This window comes from Giraffa tippelskirchi, chromosome 8 (genome assembly GCF_054371585.1).
Source record: "Giraffa tippelskirchi isolate mGirTip1 chromosome 8, T2T-mGirTip1v1.2.pri, whole genome shotgun sequence".
Taxonomy (NCBI): domain Eukaryota; kingdom Metazoa; phylum Chordata; class Mammalia; order Artiodactyla; family Giraffidae; genus Giraffa; species Giraffa tippelskirchi.
Genome location: NC_137282.1, coordinates 147,170,914 through 147,194,728, shown reverse-complemented (window position 1 = coordinate 147,194,728; position 23,815 = coordinate 147,170,914). Strand labels below are relative to the sequence as shown.

The window sequence follows — 23,815 nt, the reverse complement described above, 5'->3', positions numbered from 1 at the left end:
TAAGCTAACAATGGTGATAATATGGGATACTGAAAAACAGTTAAAATAAGAGAGAGCTGGCAAAGACTGAAAAAAGTAATGAAGAATAGATGGTACAATCAGAAGACAAATAGCAAAGAGGCAGATAAAATAGCAGTCATATTGATAATACTAATAAAATTATATATAAATATTTGAACACACCAATAAAAAGACAGAGTGTTAAGTTGATTTTTTTTAAAGGCCTATCTACAGGAAAACATTTTAAATATAAAGACAGAGATAGATTAAAAGTAAAATTATGAGAAAGTTATACTCTGGAAACACTAATCATAACAAAACTGAAGTGGCCATAGTAACAACAGATAAACAATACTTTGGGACTAAAACTATTGAAGGAATAAAGAGAGACATTTTATACTGATTACAGGGTTAATTCATTAAGCAGACCAACAACTCATCCCTGAGTAACTGACAGAAAAAACTAGTAGAAAGTCAGTAAGAAAATAGAGACCCAAACAATAAAATCAGCCCAATTTACCTAATACTTGTAGAACCATATGCACAATAACAATTCCATATTATTTTCAAGTGCATAGGTAATATCTACTAGAAATTTCTAAAATCTTTTAAAAGTTAATTTATCTATTGAAATCAAGAAATGAGGAAAAGGACAATAACATGGAGTAAAAAATATATTTTATAATATAATGTTTAGAAACAATTGTCTGAATAATTAAACTAAAAAGCAGCACTTTGAAATGCCCTCAATTTAAAGGAGTTAGCAAAATCCAGAAATAGAATAAAGTCAAATAAAAAAATATATCAAAGTTTAAAATGACTTAATAAACAAATAACACAATAATTTATGAGAATATATTCCTCAAGTTGATACACTTCTTTTTGAAAATTTGGATAAATAGGATATATCTAACAAAGTTATAAATGATGAAATTTGCTTTAAAACAAACACATACACATACAAATATTCTAAAGAGCTATGTCCAAGAATAGCACCAGGTCTAGATGACCTCAAAGCTGATAATTTTTAAACTTTCAAAGAACATACAATATATTCTATAAGCATATATTTTAACTTTATGACTATTTTATCTCTTTAAGAGTATCATAAATGAAATTAAATGCCCTGTATTTCTGTAAGTTAAGCATGTAGAAAGGCTTTTATATTTCTTATATATCATAAGCCATTCAACACCAACAGGTAGCATTTACAGTTTCAGGGAAAAAGAGAGCACACAGTAGCCTGTGGCTATATTTTAAAATCAGGAAATGTTTATCATGTTCCTGACAAGCCACAAAGTGGAATTCTTCAGTGCCTTCTCAACAATGGAAACTAGGAAGATGCAAAAGACTGACCACAGAAATCTATGCCAGTCTCACTCTCAGAGGATTCTGTAGTCCAATGTAGCAAGTTCTATTTCCCAAAAATCTATCTTAATTATATTGGGGCTGTTTATATTAAATTAGAGTAAAATTGTTCCACTTTGCTGAGAAACAATTGAAAATGAACTAGAGCCTGAATTATAACTACTCTTCTGAAAACATCTAGAATTAATTCTATATAATTTGTGTCAATAAGAAAAAGTTTAAGAATTTCCCACCTACCATATATGATATTACAATGCAAAGGTGAAATTTTGAGGATCTTAAATAATAATCCTCAAACTTTGGCTAAATAATTATTTGTAGTAATGTTAGTTGCTCAGTCATGTCCAACTCTTTGTGGCCCCATGGACTGTAGCCCTCCAGGCTCCTTTGTCCATGGGATTCTCCAGGCAAGAATACTGGAGTGGGTTTCCATTCCCTTCTCCAGGGGATCTTCCTGACCCAGGGATTGAACCCAGGTCTCCGGCATTGCAAGCAGATTCTTACCATCTGAGTCACTAGGAAAGCCCTTAAGTTGTTATTAAGTAGAACATAATTTCCTCAAGAGATATATGTAACCATCTCAAATACATTCTGCTAAACTATTTTTTATTTTAAAATTGATAGTACAAGACAAATGTTTATAGAAGAAAACAGGAGCCAATATCATGCAAAAATATTCTTTTCACAGTTATGTATGCCATCATTTTGTTTTGCTATTTATCAAAAGAGTATTTCAAGTATCTTACTTTTTAAAATGTAATTACTAAATATTTTTCTGAGGTTTTTAAAAGCTTATGGTTGCCTTCATAAGCACTTAAAACAAGAAGAAATAATTAATTCTTCTTAACCACCAAAGCACCTACTGTAATAGCTATTTAGTCCAAAAGCAAACCACAGGAATGAGCATTGCTTTCTGTGGAAGTTCTTTCAGGAACTTATTATAGCCCTCTGTCATCTACTATAATCAGAGAAAGGGCATTTGGTTAATCAAATTTATTTTGGTGTTGAGAAATTATCTAAGTACATAAGACATGGCACATGAGCTCTGACTTTTACAATAAGAGACAATGACATGATTAAATGAGACATCTCTCTGGGGAAAGTGATTGGTGAATCTGTGATTATAGGCTTTGGAATGATTTGCATGTAAAATCTAAGCAACTAGGAGAGGTGGTTACTTGATGCACACTTAGGAACCTGGCTCTTATATTTAGAGGATTAAGTATCTGGAAAAGCAAGGAATTTCTGTATCAGTCAAGCTTGGAGATAGAAACCTGTGCAATTAATTTAATAAAGTTATTTAATATTAACAATTTTCAACCAGATAGCAGAGAACATAAAATGTATCGCTTCTACTATCACTACTACTAGTAGTAATAAAAGATGCTAAGGAATCACAGAAGCAGGTACTATATGATGAAGCTGAGGGAATGAAGGGGACCTGAGCAAAAAGGACTTGTACTCCTGAGGCAGAGATGCTGTCTGGTAACTAACTGGTACCTCAGGAGATGGTCCATGGAGCTGGGACCCAGACTTCTAAGAGAGGGGCTTCAGCCAACTGGCACTGGCATCTCTCAGAAGTCTGGTTCTGGCAAGTGGGAAAACTACAACCTGAAATCAATTTGAATGAATTTGAATGAACTATTTGAATGAACTACTATTTGAAGCTACTATCTGAATGAACTGCCACTGCCAAGGTGAAAAATCATTCATGTGATGATACTGACAGGCAAGGGAAGTATCAAGTCTCCTCCCTTCTCTAATCACATGGTTTCACCTTAACCCCTAATTGACAGAGAATAAGGGGAAACCAACTGGCAAAGGAGAAATGTGGTTTGGTGAGAGTACCAGCCCCAGAATCAAAAAACAGATAAGGGTGGATTTGGAACTGAGACAAAAGTTCAATTATTAGCACAGTTCATCCATTCCTATGCTTCTTTTCCTTTCATTGTTTAGATGTGGTCTGCTTTAATTCTCTGACATGTTTATAATAGCCAATTTAAAATTTTTATCTAGTAAACTCAGTGTCTAAGCTTTTTCTGGAAAAATTTCTATTGACTGCTTTCCCTCTCTATCAGACATACTTTCTTGTTTTCATATCTCATTTCTGGGGGTCTTAAACTAAACTATTCATTTAAAATCATGTAGTGGTGAAACTCTGGGAATTAGAATTCTCTCTGAGTACTCTTGCCTGGAAAATCCCATGGATGAAGGAGCCTGGTAGGCTGCAGTCCATGGGTTCACTAAGAGTTGGACACAACTGAGCAACTTCACTTTCCCTTTTCACTTTCATGCATTGGAGAAGGGAACGGCAGCCCACTCCAGTGTTCTTGCCTGGCGAATCCCAGGGCTGGGGGAGCCTGGTTGGCTGCTGTCTATGGGGTCGCACAGAGTCGGACACGACTGGAGCGTCTTAGCAGCAGCGGCAGTAGCTGACCCATAATCTGTTGGCGGTTATGGTTTATTGGTGGTAGTGGTAATTGTTTGCATGGTAACTTTTGTGTATGAATTCTGTAAAGCCTTCATTCTTTATCTTGTGCACTGACTACAGTCTTTTCTCAGTTAGCTTAATGGTCAGTTAATTTATGGACAGAGCTCTTCTTAAATAACTTGAATCAATAAGTCTTACATTCTCTTCTATATTTTCCATCCATTTCTTTATATTTAAATCTAAGTATTTTCTTAAACTTAGTTTCCTTTTCACACACAATCTCTTCAGCTATATCTAATGTGCTATCAAGCTTACCCACTGTGTTTTTAATTTCTATTTTATTTTCAGTTCTGTAATTTTTATATTTTTCTATTCAAATATATTACTTTTATTTTAGGTACTATTTTTCTGCTATATTTCTCAGCCACGTCTTTTATCTAAGCCTAAGAGGCAGTGTAAACTGTTCAAGAACCCTGGCTCTCAACTGTCTTTCTCATAATTAGCAAATACTCCCAGTAAAAACACAACCCCACCTATGGTACTCAAGTTCCTGAGTTACAATCCCCTATGAATCTTGGCCTGAAAACTCATTTTTGTCAAGAGATATCTTGATGAGGGTGAAAGAGAAGAGTGAAAACTGAGATCATGGCATCCAGTCCCACCACCTCATGGCAAATAGATGGGGGAAAACTGGAAGCAGTGACAGATTTTACTTTCCTGGGCTCCAAAATCACTGCAGATGGTGACTGCAGCTATGAAATTAAAAGACACTTGCTCCTTGGAAGAAAAGCTATGACAAACCTATACAGAGCATTAAAAATCAGAGTGATGTCACTTTGTTGACAAAGGTCCATATAGCTAAAGCTATGGTTTTTCCAGTAGTCCTGTACGGATGTGAGAGTTGGACCATAAAGAAGACTGAGTGCCGAAGAACTGATGCTTTTGAATTGTGGTGCCGGAAAAGACTCTTGAGAGTCCCTCGGACTGCAAGAAGATCAAACCAGCCAACCCTAAAGGAAATCAACCCTGAATATTCATTGGAAGGACTGATACTGAAGCTGAAGCTTCATTACTTTGGCCACCTGATGTGAAGAGCTGACTCATTGGAAAAGACCATGATGCTGGGAAAGATTGAAGGCAAAAGGAGAAGGGGCAGCAAAGGATGAGATGGTTAGATAGCATCACCAACTCAATGGACACGAATTTGAGCAAACTACAGGAGATAGTGAAGGACAGAGGAGCCTGGTGTGCTGCTGGGGTTGCAGAGTCGGACACAACTTAGCAACTGAACAACAATAATGTGTTGTATGCTAAGTCGCTTCAGTTGTGTCCGACTCTTTGCAAACCTATGGACTATAGCCTGCCAGGTTCCTCTGTCCCTGGGATTCTCTAGGCAAGAATACTGGAGTGGATTGCCATGCTCTCCTTCAGGGTATCTTCCCAACCCAGAGATTGAACCCCCATCTCTTACATCTCCTGCACTGGCAGACAGGTTCTTCATCACTAGTTCCACCTGGGAGGCCCCAAACAAAAACAATGATAGTATTTTAATGTCAATAATTATATTTCTGGGCTTTTATCCTAGGGAAATAACTTGAATATGGATAGGTTTACATATAAAGATGTTTAAAGTAAAATAGTTTTAATAGAAAATGTTTGGAGAGAATCTAAGTGTTCAATAATTAGAACAGTATACGTCAATTTGTTGAAATGTCATAGTGTCATTATTAATGACATTTTCCAAAACATTTTATAACATAACAAAGTGTTCATAATTTAATATCAAATAAATTTTCTGGAAAAATATAACTACTTCCTCAAATAAAATTATTTCTTTGTAACATCTTACAAAACAGAAGAAAGAAAATATCTTCAAAGATATGAGAAGAGATGTAATTTTAAATTTCTTCTTTATACTGTCCTAAAATTTCTGCACTAAAAATTTAGTAGAGAACCACAATTTAAATTCAGTTTAAATTTGATCTTAAAAAAGACAATGACTAATTTTTCAATATGTTTAACATAAGAGTAATTTGTCTTTCTCTTCCTTTCTCCAATATAGTTGTGATGTTATTTTTTCCCTTACTCTCACCTGTGCTACTGACATATTTGTTTTTAGGGCTGTCAGATTGTTACACCATTTTCTTTAGCGGTACACCTTATATCTTTTCATATATCTAAGTACAGTCACAAGGATGAACTCATGATGAGTTTTTAAGCTCTGGGAAAGGTTACAAGCGCTTCATCTCCTGGGTCATGAAAACTGACAGCCTATAGTGCATTCTAATGAAAGTGATGACAAACGTCTGGCATACTCTCAATGTAGACTTAGTCTTCTGACATCGTTTACATATATCAATGATATCTGAATATGAGCTCTTTACACAATTATTAAAATATCTGGGTAATGGTATAATAATTGAGACCTACTCTTTTTTAAAATTTTTATCTAGACAACAACTATAAATATTGTCATCGCTATCTTTTACCATATTCTGATGTTTTGGCATAGTATCATTCACTATCATTCTTTCTTATAGAAGCACTTTTCTTTGTTCATTACATTATTAATGTAATGATTTCTTGTTGGCAAGCTAAGTAATTAATCTTCTATGAATAGATCTGATTTAATTTAAACCTGCTAATCTTTTTGCACCTCTCAAGTATGCGATGAGACATCACCTAACAGATAATTAGTTTTAGCAGCTCCATATTACGTCTCACAAATGATGGGAAAACACTGACTGTGTACCAGACATAAAATATTTCAAAGATTGTGCTGTAAAGAGAAATTATGTCAAGTCATATGGCATAGCTATATTTGGGCAAAGAAGAATCTAAATGTTGAGCAAATTTAAGAGCTAGAAACTAAGACTTAGACATTAATGCCAGGGTTCTTTAATTTTGAAACAAGATGGACTATTTAGTAAACATGGCTTGATGCAGGAAAAGTTGTACGTTAAGCACATTATTTCTGTGGTTAGGTGTGCTCTGCTTTCATTTGGGAAGAAACTTCGGATCAGAGAAGCAAAACATGTTGCAGAAGGAACATTTCTAAAGTAAAGTGTCTTGCTGATGAGCTAAAATTGAGTATGGTAAGGCAAATGCTACAGATCTAGCCAATGCAGACAGCACTGGAAAATTTAAGGTTGTAAGTACTGCAGGAAGTTAAGCAAGTTAGGAATAGGTTTTGATAGACCGGTTCATTCACTGCAGTACTCCCCCTAGAGAGAAATGAAGCAATGGATCCAATAATTTGGATGAAGCCCTGGCAGCTGCTAGGCTGTATCAGAACTAGGTGCAGAACTGAGTTCAACCACAAGGGAAAAATTTAAGTACCAGATCAAGTAAATTCTATGTACAGTAGAAACAGAAGCAGCCCTTTTATAAACAGGAAGAAGGAGTTTAGACAGAAAAGTAGTACTGTATCTCAAAGATTATACGGACACATACAACTCAGTTATAACACAAGCATTTTCTGGTCATTTGACACTAAATCCAATTCCAGCACTTCTGAATGGTAGTTCACATATTAGAAAAAGAGCGTATTCAATGTTTGATAGAGAGGGGAGAAATGGTGAACTTAGAACAGGTGCAAGCAATTACTTCTTGAGCCAGGCAAAGGAAGTAGACATGGGTGTAACCTGAAGCCAGGTTTCTATACATCTGTATATAAAGAACTGAATAGGAAAATCACTTATGATAGAAATAATGGGTTTTCCCTTATGTATTCCCATCAAAACCTCTTTCCTATTTCCTATCAGAACACTTCAAATTATTCTGCACAGAGAGATGGCCACCTCTTCATACACAAAAGCTTCTGGTGGCACATGTGTCCTAGGCAGAGATGTACCAACCTACTTCAAAGAAACTGAATTTTCTCCATTAGGAGAGTGCTGTCTCTTCTATTGCTGAATTTGTGGGTCCAAGAATCAGGGGATGGAAGTGGCTCCTCTCATCCTCACACCTAAAACCCATTCTGAGTTTCTGATTCCTCTCCACGGAATTCTGAATTCTTCTGCTTTGGTTGTCTGTTTTTCCAGCAAGGCAATGCTCCCTCTGAGGGACAGCAAGAAGGCTTCTAACAAATTGAGAGTTAAAGCTGTTATCTGGTCATTTCAGTTCTACAAGTCACTGAACCTACAGACAAAAAGGGTGCTTTACATTACTGGTTAGGATGATTGATCCTAATGACCAAGGAAATTAGGCAAGAGAACTATACACAGAAGCCAAGGTTTCCTTGTGTAGCTCTTAGTACTTTCATGTCCAAGAGTAAAAGTAAATGGAGGTTCACAACGACTTCTTTTCCCAAAAAAAGAACACCTACTGAGGATTCAGATGATCCTGATTTTTAATGGTAAAAATAAATGGATCATCCAGCTAAGTAACAGAACACCAATTGGCTGAGGTCCTTGGTTGATGGTGAAGAAAACATAAAATGAGTGCTGGAAGAAAGCCAGCTGTGGGCTCATTCTAAGGCCTTGTCATCAGATACAGAAATGAAGTTGCACCGCACCAGCCATGTATGGTTTATTCCTTGCTTTCTACACACATATGCATTACTAATAACTGTCTGGCATTTCAAGGAATTGATGTGAACATGACCTCTATGGTTAAACACTAAGGTTTCCTCTGATCATTCGCTTATAAACACTTCTGTATTAAACATGTTTGTATATAAAGCCAAATCTGATCATCTTCATGGTTAATTCCTAGGATATATAGGAAACAGACATAATTGCTGGATATGAAAAATTTATACTTCAAGTAGATATTAAAAATATTTTCTTAAATATTATAGGAATTCACACTCACCCAGAGGTACTTATGTCATCCCATCTTTGTCAACACTGAGTGCAATCTTTTATTAAGAACATCTAAAAAAAAAAAAAAAAAAAGAACATGTATATTGTTTTCATAAGCAAAGAGCTGTATTATGTAACTATATTGACTAGTTGATAAGTTTAATTTTATAGGCTGAAACTTGTCAATGAACTTTTGTTTACATCTTTTGTTAAGTTTAGTGATGTTTTTAGTATTTGCTTAACAACTATAAAAGATATTTACATAACATTGTTATAAACCCTCTTATCAAGTCATTTTAAATAGTTTCCATGATTTTATTTGCCTTCTGCCTCTTTGTTATTTCACTTATAAAAGTTTTCATTTTATGTAGCTAAATGTATCTTTCCTTTTGAAATTAACTTTCTTCTTATTCAAGAAGTAGTAGCCTGACTCCTTCAACAAAAGATATGGCTGGTTCATGTTGAGATTTGACAGAAAACAGCAAAATTTTGTAAAGCAATTATCCTTCAATAAAAAATTAATTAATTAATTTAAAAAGTTATGGACGTTCAGAAAAATAAAGTAGATTTTTTCTTTCATAGCATCTATTACTTTACCCATTTTATGCTTACATGTACACATTTTGTCTCCTTTATTAGCCTGAAGTCCTTGAAACTTGAATTTATGCTTTATTTATTTCTAAATATCTTCAAAACAAATAAAGGGCTCAATAAAAGTGTTGTTAAATGAAAAAAATATGAATTAATAAACACATACTTTATCAGCTTTACAGAGGCTTTTCAAAAGACCTCAAGGCAATGCACATTCATTTATTAATTCTAATACATTCCTTCTTGCTTGTTTATATTTGGATAACTATATTATAGTTCTTGTATACATCAGAAAAAAATAATTTTGCGCTAAGAATTGACATTATACCTAAATATTTCAAAAGTAAATTTAAAATAACAAGGACATTTCTTACATAAAGACATTTATTATAATTTATCATCTCATGAATTTGGTCTCTTCAACATATTTATTTATGATATGCAAGATTCTTTGTAAGCATTTCATAAGGAAATTCTGTTTTGTGTACCCACAGCATGTGGTTGAAATATTCCACAAAATAAACCAAGGGAATCACCTTAACTGCAAGTCATTAGGCTATATTTCAAGGAGGAGCAAGTAACTGCTTCTCTCTTCACCTTTTGGAAATTCACCCTTGATTAGGCTAGTCATGGTCAAAGTAAGATTGATTCTCAATTAAAATTAATGCATTAAATTTTGAAGAATGTAGGATATGCTTCTGGAGTTACAGTTGGGATTATAATCAATATTATGTTGATTTCTTTTTTAAAAAAAAACCTTCATGTCTTTGATAAATATCAACATTTTTTGGAAAGAAGAAAATTGAGTAATCACAGTGATTACTGTCTTCATGTTAGTATTTTGGGGCTTTGGGAGCTGGAGAGGAATAATTATTATATGAATTCTTTCCTGCTGATTATAACGGCTCTTAATACCATTCTCAAGGGGCTATAAAAACTCACATTTTTAGGTGAAAGAGCACTGTGGGTGAGGATCCTTAGTAGAGCTGATGTCATTTTGCTTACAAGTCAACAGCCCCAGTATTTATATATGAAGAATGGTTGATTCCAGGGAGGGGTAGGAGGTGATGCTTCCACTAGCAAATAGATTTCATATAGATTAAAAGGCTGAAATGCCTCATTCTTTTTTGGATATTTCCATATATCTCCATCATAAGCTTCAGGGGCCCTGTCTTCCCAACCAATGCCTTAACTTCAAAAATAGCTAAAGAGAAAAATAAAATAAGGTCTTTCTGATCTCAGTCATTCATATTTGCCTTTCCTTTATGCTTACCATAAAGCTTTCTCTTTCCCCATCTTAGTCTCGAGTTGGAAGTTCAAGATCTTAAGCCATCTTTCTCTTTCATAGGTTCTTCAGTGCCAACAAAACCATCCATTCCATACCATAACCTAAATTTGTAAGCATTACTCTATATTATATTCCATTATTTATATCTCAATACCTTATCCACCATTCAGTATCCAAGGCCCCTCCATTTAACGAATTGCTCCTCTAAAAGGGAGGTTTACATTCCTTATCATTCATTTGCACTTATCCAGCCTTTCTTGGCAATTCCACGTAGCTCTACTCGTAAGGACTCTGTTCCAGGAAACTTTTCTTCCAGAAAAAGAACAGAACAAACTAATCTGTGCTATTTGTTTTTTATTAACAACTTTTATTACCAAAAGATGCATGTTCCCTAATAAAATTTCTAGCTGCATACTGATCTAGGAGCATTCTCTCAATGGAAAGGGTCTTTATTTTGTACTTTTATCTTTCTGACATAGAAATACACTGTAAGAAGATTTTAATATCACTGATTTATTATTCCCCTCTGCTGGCCAGTGAGGTTTTATATTTTCAGCCAAACAATCTGTATAGCATTTCATCTACAAAGCCTTACACATGTGCAAAGATACAGCGAACAAAGCACAGGGGAGAATAGTGACAGCAAATTTCCAAATGGTCTTCACAAAGCTACTTTTACGTCTCCCCAAATTTGAGGGAAGTAAAAAAACTAAAATAAAAAGTGTTAGCTATGAAGTTAAAGAGATACTTCATATTATAAAATAGATACAGGCTTGTTCTACAAGGAACCTTTAATCCATTTTTAAAAATAAAAATATAAGTGTTTATACATTTCAAGAAAATTTAATTCCTCATATAAAATGCTATGATTTAATATGGAATGAGGAGATAAAAAAGTATTTTTCCTTTGTCATCAATACATGGATATGACAGATCTTGAAGTTAGCTATTTATCCAGGTTTGGACAGTAATATAGTCATCGAAATAAGATAATGAACAATTAACAAATATTTCTTTATTGTCTCCTACATGCCAGACATTTTGTTAGCTGCTGGAGCTATAGCATGTAACAAGACAGATTAGATCTCATAATCCATGGAGATGGAGCTTATAAAGCTTTCAGTAGGGAAGACAGATAAAGAAGAAAGAAAGAAAGAAGCAAGTAAATAATTGAGATAATTCAAGATAGCGATGTGGGTTATTAAGACAAAAAACAGAATAATAAGATAATGACAGAAATGGTGGGCAGGGATATGGTAGTCTTATAAGTCCATACTCAAGAAAAAATTTTCAGAAACAGCTGATATAGAACTTAACTATTCCATGAAGTGAAGTGAAAGTGTTAGTCACTCAGCCATGTCCGATTCTTTGCAACCCCATAGACTATAGCCCACCAGGTTCCTCTGTCTATGGGATTCTCCAGGCAAGAACACTGGAGTGGGTAGCCATCCCCTTCTCCAGGGGATCTTCCCCACCCAAGGATCAAACCTGGGTCTCCTGCATTGCAGGTGGATTCTTTACCATCTGAGCAACGAGGGAAGCCCAACTACTTCATAAACAACGATAAAAATTGAACAATATACATAAAACAATAGTTTGCAGGCACTGAGCAGGACTAACACTTTTAAGAGAAGGGACATACAGGAGATGATTCCCAAATCTCAATCACCCAGCTTTCTTCCTGAGGTCAAAGAGAGCTATTCTCAGTCAGTAGAAGAAACATGGATCAGAGTTAGGGGCTGCCATGCAGCTGAGATTTGAAGGTTAGGATATTAGAGGTAAAGAGCTTCAGAAAAGGGTGCATTCATATCAGCATAAAAACTCCTTTGGTGTCTAAGACCACCATCATAGCTGCACACAAGCAGGATCACAGGCTAACTGGACCAGCAGAGAATGGCCACTGGTTGCCTGAAGAACAGCACAATGACTTCCGATGCTACACAGTGAGTGCCTGAGGAAAGCTGACGTTCAGACTCAGCCAGCTTGGAGAGATGTTCATACACACTTGTACCTTTGGCTGAGAAGCCACACTAAAACCGTCAAGACTAACCCTAGAAATAAAGGTAGAGACTTTAGTTAATGGGAGATTAATTGTTTTACCAATTTCTTTTATTATTGACGTTAGTGTGAAACTAAAGAAGTCACTCTGTAATAAATGATAATATATGTGAATATTCATATATTTATTTTCCATCTAGGAAAAAATGTTATTGCTTTTGTGTTTAAAATTTTTGGTCTTTTAAGAAAATTTACTACAACAAAAAATAAAATGTTTTACGAATCTTGGGATTCATAGGAAATACACTTATTTTTACCTTTTTAGTGACTCTTAAGAGTTTACTAGTCAATGGTAAAAATATACCACCTTTAAGAAATAAGGGGTTGATGGGAATGTGAAAACCTGCATTGACTCAGGAAATGGTAAATAAATAGACGGAAGTCTCCTGTGTGGTTATAATTAGGGTATATGGAGGGAGAGGGATGAACTAATTTACAGTTGCATTCTTATGCTATTCATTTGGCTCTGTGTATCACTTACACTAAATGTATTCTAAACTATGATGAATACTGGATCATTGATTAGAAAGATAATGTCTTAAGACAAGAAGATGCAACAATTTTCTTTTGTTTAATCCTGACTGCCCTTCAACAAATCACTCATATTCATTATTTATAGGCTTCTTTCTTAGAAAACCATTTCCACCTATCAGCTCCTAAAGGTCCACTGAAATGCTTACGAAAATACAGTAAAAACAAGACAGTTAAAATATCACTGAAAATCAAGAATAATAAGTAATATGTAATTAATTTATTAACATTAATAAATGATAAATCAATAAAAATATTTCAAAAACAAATGGAGCAGGACAGAAAGAAACTTAAACAAAGTAGTCACAATGCATAGCCACCTAGTTCTTCATCAAAGAGAGTCTGTAAAGGGTGGGAAACTCTTTATGACTCAGAAAGCTGGAGTCTAAACAAAGGAGAGGGCTTCCCTGGTGACTCAGCAGTAAAGAATCCACCTGTCAATGCAGGAGACAAGAGTTTGATCCCTGGGTCGGGAAATCCATTCGAGGAGGAAATAGCAACCCACTCCGGTATTCTTGCCTGGGAAAGCCCATGGACAGAGGAGCCTGGTGGGCTACAGTTCATGGGGCTGCAAAAGAGTGGATATGGCTGAGCAACTAAACCACCACAGCAGTACAATGGAGAACGCCTTCCTGAACTTAGGAAAGGCCTATAAACATAGAGCAGAAATTCTTGCTCCAAATAATTAGCTATCTCTCAGATAAATGCTTGAAACATAGAAAAATAGATATAGATTTAGAATCCAGAAAAAAAATGGGTACAGAAAAAATACTACAAGCAAATAAAAATAAAAGTGTCTACAAATGGTTGAACAATTTCTACAGAGTTTTCAGAGGAAGGATTGGGATTAGTAAACTGTAAATCCACACAGTGGGTAAAGGAATGAAGATATTTTCAGGATTAAGAAAGTATTAACCTGTGAAAAGTTTTAAAAATGAATATGTACTCTGATTTTGAAAGGAAAGAATTCCATCCAAACAGGGGATGTTCGAGTATGAAAGGATAATGAGCACAAAAACCTGTTAAACAACAAGTTAAGTCAAAATAATGATTATTATAGTGATAAAATGAAAATATAAAAAAGTGACTTTTCAAAAATAAAATTTGTTAAGTAAAATATTTAAGAGTAACAATCTGAATTGTAAAACTTAGATTAAAAGTAAAACAATATGAATGGGGAAGAGCAAAAAAGCAAATGATATTCCCTGCTTTGAATAGTGAGGACTTAAAAATATGTATTTTATTCTTGACTGGCAATGAGAAAAAGGTAGAATAAGGAGGCTTTTAAGAATAGAAAATAGATTTTCCACAATATTGGCAAAAAAATCAAAACATGGTTTATAAAAAGCAAAAAAGAATTAAGAAAATACTACAAAATAGCAATAAAATGACCTAACATGAAGAACTAGGTGGCTATGCATTATGACCTACTTTGTTTAAGTTTCTTTCTATCCTGTTCCATTTGTTTTTGAAATATTTTATTGATCTATCATTTATTAATGTTAATAAATTAATTATATATTACTTATTATTCTTGATTTTCAGTGGTATTTTAACTGTCTTGTTTTTACTGTATTTTCATAAGCATTTCAGTGGACCTTTAGGAGCTGATAGGTGGAAATGATTTTCTAAGAAGCCTATAAATAATGAGTATGAGTGACTTGCTGATTTGGGCTTGGCTAGAATAAATATAAAATTATATATAAAAAATAACAATAAATATAAATAAGTGGATAAAAGATGAAATTAAAATAAATTTTAATTTGGCAAAAATTTGAATAAAAACCAAAAGAGAACTTTCCCAATTTATGGTTCAAAAAGGTGAAATTCACTACTGTGGAGTCCCTGACCAGGTCTTTGGACTACAAGGAGATCCAACCAGTCCATCCTAAAGGAAATCAGTCCTGAATATTCACTGGAAGGACTGATGCTGAAGCTGAAACTCCAATACTTTGGCCACCTGATGTGAAGAACTGACTTCCTGGAAAAGACTCTGATGCTGGGAAAGATTTAAGACGGGAGGAGATGGGGACAACAGAGGATGAGATGGTTGGATGGTATCACCGACTCAATGGACGTGAGTTTGAATAAACTCCTGGAGTTGGTGATGGACAGGGAGGCCTGGTGTGCTGCAGTCCATGGGGTTACAAGTAGTCGGGCATGACTGAGCGACTGAACTGAACTGAACTGACCAGGTCTAGATTCAGTGGAGACACTGATTAAACTTTTAAGTACCGAGTTTCATATACTTTCCCATATAGTGTTTGAATTGACACCAGTTTGGTTCCTCTGAAGATTTCTGTATTAGAATTAAAACAAATTAAGATAATGACTATGCACAAAAAATATCATATCAAGATAAACATTTTCACACATAGTTTGAAATTTTAAAGTTCCATGAGAAGTGAAACTCACCCATTTAGGGATTCTTGGTGAGACGGAGCATTCTAAAAATGGAAAAGTGAAAGAAAATGAAGTCACTCAGTCGTGTCCGACTCTTTGCGACCCCATGGGTCGTAGCCTACCAGGTTCGTCCATCCATGGAATTTTCCAGGCAATAGTACTGGAGTGGGTTGCCATTTCCTTCTCCAGGGGATATTCCTGACCCAGGGATCGAACCCGGGTCTCCCGCATTGTAGACAGACGCTTTATCGTCTGAGCTACCAGGGAAGTTAGGTAGATGTTAAAAGACTTTTCTAACAAAAAATGGTTGTCTACAACAGTCCACAGAGCTATGACTTTTGTACCAACGTATATTCCAGAAGAAAAGAGAAATAGAAATTTTTCAGAAAGGTAAAAACAATTCCAGACCTTGGCCATTTTAGACAGTTTAGACTCTTTAGTCCTTCAAGTGTAAAGCATATTAACAAAGCAATACTGACGCTTATATTCTTACCAAACCTTAGTGGTTTTGGTGATAAAACTATGATGCCAGCCTTCAGTGTTGTCAACCTCTTATTTTCAAGAGAGACAAATACTGTTTACTTGACAGCTGTCTTTTGAAAATACTGTTATGTTCTTCTTTTCAAAGGGAGAAAGCAATTCTGAATGTTGTTGTTTAACCAATTGTACTTAGATTCATTGGGCTTGGCTAGAATATTACAGAGACAATAGTTCTTGCTATACGAATCACAACTATGTGTGCCATCTGTCAATAACAATTGCTCTGACAACATCCTGCCGGTGATACACATTTTTGATACCTGTTGACATGACACACATGAAGCATGCTTTGAAAGAAATAAAAACAAGGTATGGTTGCCAGCAGTTTTACTGTTACGGTCATACCTGCCTGAAAAATATAACAAGTAACTATTTTGTAGAAGTAATTTTGGTCTACATGATAGAAGGAAGATTTTTTTAGACTCAATTTAATGTTCATTAAGATCACTGAAAGAACTGTCACTAGCTTTAATCTCTAACCACAGTGTCTCCATCATCTCTCACAACACTAAAAGAAATGTATTCTCTTAATTTTTTACTAAAGCTTAGAAAAATTAAATTTTCCAAAGTCACACAGTTAGCAAAGCACTAAGTGAAGGCAGGAAAACTCAACGTCTGTCTGACCTCTCAGGCTATAACCTTGAACGCAGTGCTAGGCTTCCTTTCTTCCTCATATACTGATACCTACTAGTTTCTCTGGTAGCTCAGACAGTAAAGCATCTGCCTACAATGCGGCAGACCTGGGTTCAATCCCTGGGTCAGGAAGATCCCCTGGAGAAAGAAATGGCAACCCACTCCAGTACACTTGCCTGGAAAATCCCATTGACCGTGGAGCCTGGTAGGCTACAGTCCATGGGGTCACAAAGAGTCGGACACGACTGAGTGACTAACACACACTAGTTTGAATATTTTAGATTTTTTTTTCCAAAACTACCGTATCTTAAAGTAAACTTTAAAAATATTTTTCATTCCACTCTACTTGTGTCAACTATACTGTTGCTGTTGTTCAGTCGTCCAGCCAAGTCGGACTCTTTGTGACCCCATGGACTGTAGCTCGCCAGGCCTCTCTGTCCATCACTAACTCCCAGAGTTTGCCCAAGTTCCTGTTCATTGCATCAGTGATGCCATCCAGCCATCTCATCCTCTGACGCCCTCTTCTCCTCTGACTAGTATAGTCAACTATACTAGTTTTTGCAAATATTTAGAGTTCTCTTTTGTTTTAACTGTAGAATTTTAGAATTAGAATAAATTTGCAAGCCTACCTAAACTATCTGTATTTTCACTAAAAAGAAAAATGAAGCCATAAAAATTTGAGATTTAAATTAGTCAAGTAGTCTGTGGTAGATAGAGACAAGAAGAGGACCAGAATCTAATTCTTATGAATCCTTCCCAGCCCTTTCTCCATCAGTTGATGACTGCTAGAAAAAATTCTTATTCTTGAATTTCTGCAGTGCGTGTATGACAACTTGACACTTGCTTTCTATAAAAGTAGGCATAAACTTAAACATTCCTTTTTTTTTTTTTGCTTTCTATTAACATGGGCAATGTAGTATTCAGCTGTCTATGTTGATGCCTTCATGCTTCAGTCAAATTACCAACATGCCAATTATCTCTATATAGCTTTTCTCTTTAAGTATATTCTCCTACAACAAAAACAAGAAAACAATAATTCTCTATGCTATAACTTATTTCAGGTGGTGTTTACTTTCCCATTAATATTTTTTAAAAAAGAGAGAAAACATACAACATATAAAAAGGTCAGCTGTGATTGTCTTCCTGTGAGAACTTTTACCTCATGAGTATACTAAGAAGTGGGCTTCTCAGGTAGCGCTAATGGTAAAGAACCCACCTGCCAGGGAAGGAGACATAAGAGACATGGGTTCCATCCCTGGAACCCATGCGAAGATCCCCTGGAGGAGGGCATGGCAACCCACTCCAGCGTTCTTGCCTGGAGAAGCTCATGGACAGAGGAGCCTGGTGGGCTACAGCCCACAGGATCACAAAGAGTCAGACACGACTGAAGTGATTTAATACAACACACACATACTGAGGAGGCTGAAATCAGTTGTTAACACTAGAAGACAAATCAAATCATGTGGAAAGCCATTCTTTCAATAAGCACAAGAACAATTTTTGTGAAAGTATAAATACAAACTATGGACGTTTACATACTTTCATTATGAAATCATTTTATTTGGTAATGCAAATTTTAATATTGATATACTTGGTGGTGGTTGTGGTTAGTCGCTAAGTTGTGTCCAACTCTTGCAACCCCATGGACTGTAGCCTGCTAGGCTCCTCTGTTCATGTGATTTCCCAGGCAAGAATACTAGCAGTCTTGGAAAGTATCTTAAAAGATTTTATTTGTAAAGTCTAAGGAGGTAGAAAGTTATTGTAAAGATCATTATTTATTAAAAGGTGTACCTAAAGCAGTTGGAAAGGTGTTCTGTTAGCTTCTGGTCAGTGAACTTAGTCAGGTGGTCTCCAGACTCAGTTACTTCTGGAATAACCAGTGTTAAAAAATGGTGAAGTCCCATTCAGGCTTGCCTCCCTTTGCTGTCATTTAGCAGTAAACCTAGGGCAAAGGTGCCACTGTTAAAGTTTTATGTGAAATAAGATCTTCCTATTATAGAACTTCAGGCATTGAATAAGATTTATGAAAAATCTTAATGCCTCCCTTGCAGAAATTTGGGAAACTTGGCTTCAGTTTTGTCTCTACTATTTTATACAGGAAACTTTAGGTTTATTTTTATTACTTTCTAAAATCCCTTCACCTGTAGCATGGAGAAAAATATTGCTAACATTCTTCAAAAGATTGTTGTGAGAATAAAATCTGGTAGCAGCTATAAAAGTACTTTGTAAAGTGCAGAATACAGAAGTATTAGTTTTTATCCTCTAAACACTAATGGTAGAAATAGTAAATGGTATAACCTATATAGAAGTGGTTTTAAATATCAAGAAAGTGCCTTAAACATGTACATATCCTTTGATTTAACAACGCCACTTCTAATATTCTAAAGAAATAATCAAAAATATGACAATAGATATTCATGTATGGTCATTACAGTAAATTTGCTGACAATAAATAGCAAAAACAAGCAAGCAAGTAGATAAACTTGGAAACAATCTAAATTACTGAAAAAAAAGATAATGTCTAATCATTAATTCATCTAGTGATTAAAAAATAACATCCTTGAAAATTAACGATACTATCAAGTGTGCATAAAATAATAGGTGAAAAAGCGAAATAGGAAACTGGATATACAAGACTATTAAATATGCAGTATAGTTACAAACATATGTGTGTGCATGACTTCATGTCTGTGTACACCTGTATGTGTATGTGTGTTGACAAAGATTCTTTGTTTGATCAAACTGGAGTCAGTCTCCCAAACCTTCTTCTAGGCCCACTTCCTTGCAAAAAGATCTAGTTTTAGAAAGAACTCTGAGTACTTTAGCCAGAATCCCCTACACTCAATATCTGATCTCCCTTAAAATCTGACTGGGTTCCTCAATCTCCAACATCCTCCAAGTGATCATCCAAGTGATCATCCTGACTGGTCTCCAGAAAAAAGAATTCTGTTAGGTAAGTTTAACCAGAATTCTCTTCATACTTGATGTTTCCTCTTAGTAATTTTCCACTGATCCCCACCCTGATACTTGGCTATATGTTCCCACCCGCCCAGGTGGTACTCGGAATTAAGCCCAATTCAATGCTAAATCTTTTTTCTCTATTGTAATAATCCAGATATGGGGATTTTCCTGACGGTGTGTATGTGAAGGAAATAAGCAAAATGGGAGCAAAGTTTCCCTGCTTTGGAAAAGTTCCTTTAGCTGTATTACCAAGCTGTGGTGAAAAGATTCAAGTAAGACATGGCTGGCCCAAACATGAGATTCAACTTCTAAGGATACGTGGTTTAAAGTTATTCCTCTGAGATCGTTTTCCTCTTATCCTATCATCCCACTGTTACCCCGCTCATGAGCAAAAAGACAGCTGGTGGCAGGCCTCTGCAAATGTATTTCTCCCCATCTAGGCCCCTAGGACTTATCCTGTCTTCAGATTACAAGGATAGTCTTTGGTAGAATCCCTGGAGGTATGGAAATGAGAAATTTAAAAAAAAAAAAAAACACAGAAATCTTTGAACTGATGCTGGGAAGAAAGATCCTTCTTGAAATTCTGGAGACAGAAAACAGTAAGATAATATGTATGCTTCGTGTATTTCAGAGGTTTACATAGTAAATGAAACACTGCTCAATGACTGGCATGTATAGTTTTGCATTCAGACATCAGTCTCTGATTTTAAAGAATTGTCAAGGTCTGTACTGCTTTCTGGGCAAGAACAGACTTACTCTCAAACTCAACAAAAGGAATTCACCTATGAATATGGACTCTTTTACATATTTGACAACCTAAGATTTCTTTTAAAATGACACAGGAGAAAGCTACTCTCAAAGTGACTTTTATGTGTATCTGATTGTAGTTGCAAAAAGAAAAGGCACACGTTCATCACTCATCTCCCTCAAAGACGCCTTCACTTGTTCAGGCCTCTCAGGCCTCTTCCCATGGTACCGTGCGGAGACGCTAAGTGACAGCAGCTTTTGCAGAGTGTGTATTTCATAGAGACAGATGGCAGAGAGAACCCGGGCAGATGCACTAAGGCCATAATTCAATGGAGAGGTTCTGTGTCCATGCACGGAGACTTAAACTTCTTTCTTCAATTCATGAACTCATTGATACCAAACTTTATCACGGCAAAAAGCAAATCAGGTGGAGATACTAGAAAGAAGCTAAAAAGTGATAATAAAGCTCTCAGTGGGAAATACTAGATTCAATCTCTAATGACAGAGACTATGTAGGTACTTGAGAGGATGAACATGTAAAGGGTTCCCAGATTTTAGAAGTGAAAGTTTCACTACTACTTCAGAAACTTTGGTCACATCTGATTGAGAGCATACTGCACATGCAGCTAAATACTCTTCAAGTAGTTACAAGAAGCCTAATCCTCAAGGAAGAGTTCCTTTCCTTGGATGCTTATTAGTTGACTGAAACCAATCAAGCAATTTGCAACGGAGAAAAGAAATTCAGCACGGAAGAAACAAACTGCAATCCCTCCGTCATCACAGCTTACTTCTCCATCAGAACATTATTGTTGGTATTATTATGGAATCCTACCTTAGATAATGTCTGATTGTAGTTTATCTGATTGAAATATAAAGCACTGATTATAATGTACAGATTTCCAAAACCACGTAGGTAATTACAGGCCTGCATAACAAACTCTGTTCTTTATCCCTTCCAAAGGAAGTTTCATTATCCCCGTATTATCTTGCACACAGAAAGAATTTCCTGAAGGTGACCTTTTTATAGGTGGTAACCATAGTAACCGATTTCCAGCCGCTAACATTCTGACACCACTCGCACACTGCAAATGTTACGGGGATGCTGAGGATTGATGTTTTGCGTTGCCCTCCAGAGACAGAAGCTGCATAAATAGTTACCAATTTGAGAGGAAAGATGTTAAAAGAAATTTAAAGCCATATTTCCCTGCTCTCTTGCTAATCAGACAGCAATCCATTTTTCCCAAGATCTCTGCAATACTCTCACTTAGAGACTATCAAAGTATAAATAAAAGGTGTGGATCTTTAGGAAATGTGAGGGGAAAAAAATTTAAGTATTCCTTACTTTACTCTTAAATAGGACATTGAGTAGATAAAGGAGGGAGAAACAAACACTCCTTTAGGAACCTATTCTATTTTAAAGTACCTCCTGGAGTCCCCATGAGCTATAAGGGGAGTTATACGCTCTCATCGATGGAAACTGGGTTGGCTGTGTAACCCTAGGAAACTGCAGCTTCAGCACTAGATCCCAAGAGATAGAAAATTTTCAAGGCAGTAGGAAAGTTAGAAGGTACATCTGCCAATTAGAAGCCAGCCAAGAAAATGCCAGAAAGGAAAGTGGAAGTGACTGGTACATAGAGGCCAAGTGAAAATTCAAACACTCTTGATGCATGAGTAGTGAGAAAACAGCTTTAATATTTAGGCAAGTAAAACTCTGTACAGAGTCTCTGCTTCCCTCTAAAAAAAAAAATGAGTTCACTTACATGGCTTGTTTCCATCTTTGGGGAGAGATTTGTTTTTATGTTTTCAATAAATATGTTCACCTCTGGGTTTGTTCTCTAAGATATAAGAAAAGGAATTCTTCTCATTTCTTTTGTATGAAACATTTATTGACGTCAAGTAAGTTTTAAATTGAATAAAGGTTATGTCTTAAAAATTCAGTTGTTATTCAAATTTTTGGTGCTTCTATACTTCTTGTCATTGTCTTATTCATTTTTTGCACTATTTTAATTAATATATTTGTCCATGTATTATCTTATTTATCTTTTTTAAAAGTTTTGATATGATTCACATTTTATGTATGGTCATTTATCAAGCTACATTTGCTTTCTAATCATTAATCATAATTGTGTCCTACAGACTCTCAGTTCTATCTCACTCTTCTATTTGGCTCCTGTCCAGTCAATGTTTCTCAAAATTCGAGTCATCTGGGAATCCATGTAAAGGAAAAAAATAGGGGAAAAGGCATCCACTAAGATCCTTCTCAGTTTACATCCTTCTTAACCTAGCCCTCAAGTATTACTATAACTTGTCTCTAGTTGACTAATTATCACTTTCTAAACATCCTCATACCCTGCCCCTGTGCCTTTGCACAGGTCTACCCCACGCCTGGAGTGTCTCCCCCATTTCCTCCTATACATAGTCTACTCTCATTTTAAGATCCCTCTCCAATATCTCCTCCTTCATGAATTCCTTCCAACCAAGTTAGATTTCTCTGTTCCTTGAGTTCTTGCTCCCTTTATTTTTATTTTATGGTACTTTCATATTCTGCAGTTTTATATTTATTATGTCCTTATCTCACTTAAAGCTTCTTGCACAGGGAGCTATGTTATTCTTGCATCACCTTCAATATCTTAAAAGTACATGTATAAATAAGCTCAAAGAGTTACTCAATGGGACAGAATTTTTGTCCTTTATGTTGCTTCTCTTATTCTGATTTCTAGTATCCTTGAGCCTCATGCTTTTTACGTTACTTTAAAACTGCTATATTCTCCTATTTAAAATCCCAAATGTCTTCTTCAGTCACTTTTGATGACCCCACTCCGCAAAACTTTCAGGTGTTTCGTTGTTGTTCTTGTTCATTTGTCTAATAGCTCTTCTCTCAGTTTCCTAAAAGATCTTGTGTTTTTGCCAAATTAATGCCATTTCTGTCATTCTTTTTTAGAAACCCTGACATAATCTTCATTTCTGGCTCACTAAGGTGTCTCTTCTCCACTAATATGTCTCATTAAACACTTCCCTCCCATGAGTTGGCGTCCGCCTGTCACCACCCACGTTCCCTCCCACCTTAAGTCTCCTGCTCCTCTTTCATTTGCCTTCCCTTTGAGCCTTCCAGTTACTCATTTGTCATTTTTATCATGGTTCCTCTTAATCATCTTACCTCTTCTTCTAAATATTCCTCACAATTTTCTACTCTATTCTTTCTTTTCTCAATCATTTTCTTCACTATTTAAACATTTCCTAATGTGCCTGTTTATAAGAACTTAGGCAAATTTACAAATTCATCACTAAAATCTACTGATATAACAGTAGAATTATGAATATTATACAGATAAAGCCTTCTGTTTGGCCTTTCAAGTCTCTTTAACACTCCATAGGAACTATCCCATATAATTAGGTAGACAGATAGATGAGAGAGAGAGAAAGCACTCACATGTCTTCCTAAAGTCACATTATGATTTC

General features: G+C 35.6%; 1 long non-coding RNA gene across 1 annotated transcript in view; it reads right to left on the bottom strand.

Annotated features, from left to right (window-relative positions):
• Positions 1-5,847: 5,847 nt before the first annotated feature.
• The window catches only part of LOC145518246 (uncharacterized), a 221,418-nt gene continuing 203,450 nt past the window's right edge, over positions 5,848-23,815 (bottom strand). Inside the window, exon 3 of the long non-coding RNA XR_014062777.1 lies at positions 5,848-8,676. This is a non-coding gene — a long non-coding RNA (uncharacterized LOC145518246). The remainder of the gene's footprint in view (positions 8,677-23,815) is intronic.